Source organism: Colobus angolensis, unplaced genomic scaffold, assembly GCF_000951035.1.
Source record: "Colobus angolensis palliatus isolate OR3802 unplaced genomic scaffold, Cang.pa_1.0 Scaffold326, whole genome shotgun sequence".
NCBI lineage: Eukaryota > Metazoa > Chordata > Mammalia > Primates > Cercopithecidae > Colobus > Colobus angolensis.
Window position 1 is genome coordinate 3,786,410 of NW_012116555.1, and position 3,567 is coordinate 3,789,976.

Sequence of the window (3,567 nt, forward strand, 5' to 3'; positions counted from 1 at the left end):
GAGGAACCCCCGAGGGGCGGGAGCCTCTGGATTTCGGTGTCACCCAGCAGCCCTGGCGAGGGCAGGGAGGGGGACTCTCGGTCCGCGGATCCCCCGCCGTGCGCGGGGAGCCGCGGCTGGGATCGCGCCCGGGATCGCCAATCGCTTCGCGCCAACCAGTCACCTCGGGAAGCAGGAGGAGGAACCCCCGAGGGGCGGGAGCCTCTGGATTTCGGTGTCACCCAGCAGCCCTGGCGAGGGCAGGGAGGGGGACTCTCGGTCCGCGGATCCCCCTCCGCGCTTCAGCCCGAAGCGACGAGGAGACCAGAAATGTCAATAGTTCTGTTTTTAAAAATCACCCCCATCTTCCCCGCCCCCAAGAAAAAAGGGAGGACCCAACGACAGAGTGAGAGGATGGGAAGAAGCGGGAGCCGCAGAAGGAGGAATATGGCTGTGGAGGAGCCCAGCGGCTCCGGCTGCCTGGCGAGCCCCGGACCCGCGCGGGGAGGCGCGACGCCCGCCCGAGCACAACGGGCAGCACCCGCGAGCCCGGGTCCCCCGTGAACACAGCTCCAGAAAGCGTCACCGAGAATAACACATGGTAGATGACAGGTGTCCCGCCACATGCTTTCTTTTCGGGGATGCTTAAAGTAGAGCCCGCAAGCGGCACGGTTCCCCTGCAAAGTTTGCCTGGCGCCGCGCGGCGGTTCCGCCATTTGTCCGGCCCCGCGACTCGGACGATTGTCTCCCCTCTCCCCGCCCGCGAGGGTCTGGGGAACGCGTGCTACAGAGTCCCCAGGGCTCGCGGTACCACACAGCGCGGTCCGCTGAGGACACTGCGCAGGACGGGGCGTGGGTGGCTACCGGGACGGTCATTTTATTGAGATGATTCAAGGAGCCGCAGACGCGGGGCAGGAAACTCCGGGAGAGCTGTGCTCGGGTTCTGCAGGGAAACCTCGGGATTCCCTTCGCATGCCGCCTGTGGAAACCTGCTGGGTTCGTCGTGCACGGTCCAGCGCTCCTCCCCACTAGTTACCGCCCAGGTCCCCAGACCCCGCACCCGCCGGAATGAGAGAAAGGAGCCCCTCGCCGCCCAGCGCCCGGGTAGCTGCTCCGGCCCGGCCTTGCGTTGGTGAGAAAGTTCCATCTAGAGGCGGCCGCGCGCAACTGCAGGAGGCGCCCTAGGCCCGGGCGAGCCAGGGAGGGCGGGGCGCGGGGGAAGAGGGGGCAGCCCAGGAGATAAAGAGGATGGAGAAGGACCGGAGAGATCCCGAAAAGGCAGGCTCTAGACCCCCGTTCGGCATCTCTACAATGAATTTCATCTTCCTAAGCATCATGAACTTATAAGCATCATGTCAGGAATCTTGCATTAATTCCTGTATATATCGCCTATTCTGTTCGGGTTATTTTAATTTTCACATCAACTCTATGAGATGATCAAAATTATTAAGCCCACTCTACAGATGGAAGAAGAAACCGAGGCTTAGAGATACGGCTGGAAAATATTAAAAATATTAGAGCCAGAAATCACAGCTGTCTGGCTTCAAAACCCAAAAGTAGCACTTCCTCCTTGGTGGTGTTGCCTTTTCCCAAGGCTGGTTTTAATGTGCAAAGTTTCCATTGAGGAGACAGCTGTCTCTCTCCTAATTTCAAAAAAGGACCCTTGCCCTTTGTCACTTAGCAAAAAATCTACAGGTTTTCAGCCCAGGGCACCTCTTCCCCCTTCGTTCCCTTCCTTCTCCCATCTCCTCATGAGAGGCTCTTTGATTGTTGAATCATTATTTTATAGCAGCAACCACAAAAGAGAGAGAGAGGAGGATTTGGAAACAGAAAATGGGCTGGGTCCTCTTTCTGAAAACCTTTCTGCATAGGGAACCTCAATTCCCTGTGAACGTCTGGTGCAGCTCTGAAGAGGGTGATCAGTGGCCAGTGCCACCCGGGACAAGGAAGGTGGGAAGAAGGAAGAGCTCCTAATTTATGCGGAGATGGGACTGGGTGGACTTCCTGGTTTCATGCCTGCGTGTAAGAAGCTTTAAAGATTTTCTTTTCTTAGGGACTGGAAGAGATCCCCCCTCCCCCAGAAGTGTAAAGTAAGTGCAGTGGCCCGATTTCTACAGCAGGAAATCCCACTCCACCCCAAATTCCAGACCCATGATCCCGGTCTGAGCAATGTTATTGCATTTTTTTCCAGAGGTCTTTACGTGACCTCTGGAGGCTGCTTTGCCATCCATGTGATAAGCTAGAATTGCCAGAGAATAAACATCATCTGGCAGCAGTTCTTAACTAACACCTTATAAGTGTTGGTGTGTAGATACCCCAGCTCCCTCGTCCCTCAGTTGGACCCACTCTCTGCTGTGTGTTTTACACTGACTTCCAGTGTTCCCCACTGGGATCAGGTACCAGGTGCCCACAGTGGTACCTAGCTTGACAATGTACCCTTTATTGGCTCACTTCCCCACTTGACTACTAAGATTCCCTTCACCTCTTAAACTACCTACTCTTGAATCCTTGTTTCAGGTTGTGCTTCTAGGGAAACCCAAATGAAGCCAGTAGAGATGCACATATACTGTATGTTAGTATAGGTATGACATATACTGTCAGTGTAGGTATAACGTAGAGGTATAAACAAGTCTGTGTTAGACCCTTTATTACATGTGCATTAATAAATTTGAGGGGGAAAGAAACATGACAGAGGGGAAAGGCAGAGGAGGCCCTCAGATATGTTGGGCATCTGCAGCTGCTGACCGAACATTGTCTTCAGGGTAGGCAAGAGGCCAGCTGCGGGGCCAGTAGGGTCATTGCCTGGCATGAGCCAAGAGGGTAGCAGCCTGGTGCTCTAGCGGGCCCATTTTGAAAATAAGGACAATGAGGCTGGCTGTGGCTTTGGAGGCCTAAGGAGGCTGAGTGAGCCGCTTGGGGAAGAAATGCCTAATGAGCTGCTTTTCTCCTTTCTCTATAGATCATTACCTGCAGAGAACTGATGTCTTACAGGCACATCTCTGCCCTTTTTGGTGCAGCCTTCTGCGAGAAAACTAGAATTGATCTCTTCTAAGGAAAGTGCAAGTCCAATGCTTGCTTTTGCATTATCTTTAACTCTTGATACTCAAAATAGAACCATCACTCAAATCCTACATGGAATCTGGTCAATAAGGAATAGAGCCCTTCTATATATTCTTCAGTGTTTCCAATGGCTTTATCTAGTAGCCCCTGAGCAAGTGACATAGGCTTATGTACAGGTTATAATTTGCCCATGTACAGGTTATAATTCGCCCGGACCAATAGCAACATTGGGACACAAGAGGAAAGATTGTCTCCAGGAGGGACTGGTCCCTATCAGTAACGTTCACAGGAAAAAGTCATCAGTTGTACAACTTCTATTCGTCAGGGCCAAACACCATGACACTGCTTGCTCATTGCTGCAATCTGAGTCAGGTGAGAGTGTCTGAAGACCAGGCCGTCCGGACATGCAGGTTATTCTAGAGTCATCCACCTTGCTTCCCCTTGGGCTCCCACCTTCTGCAATATACAATCTGTCTTTGGAAAGTGTCTGACCTCATCCTCCATCCTACCCCAAATGTTTATTCAAAC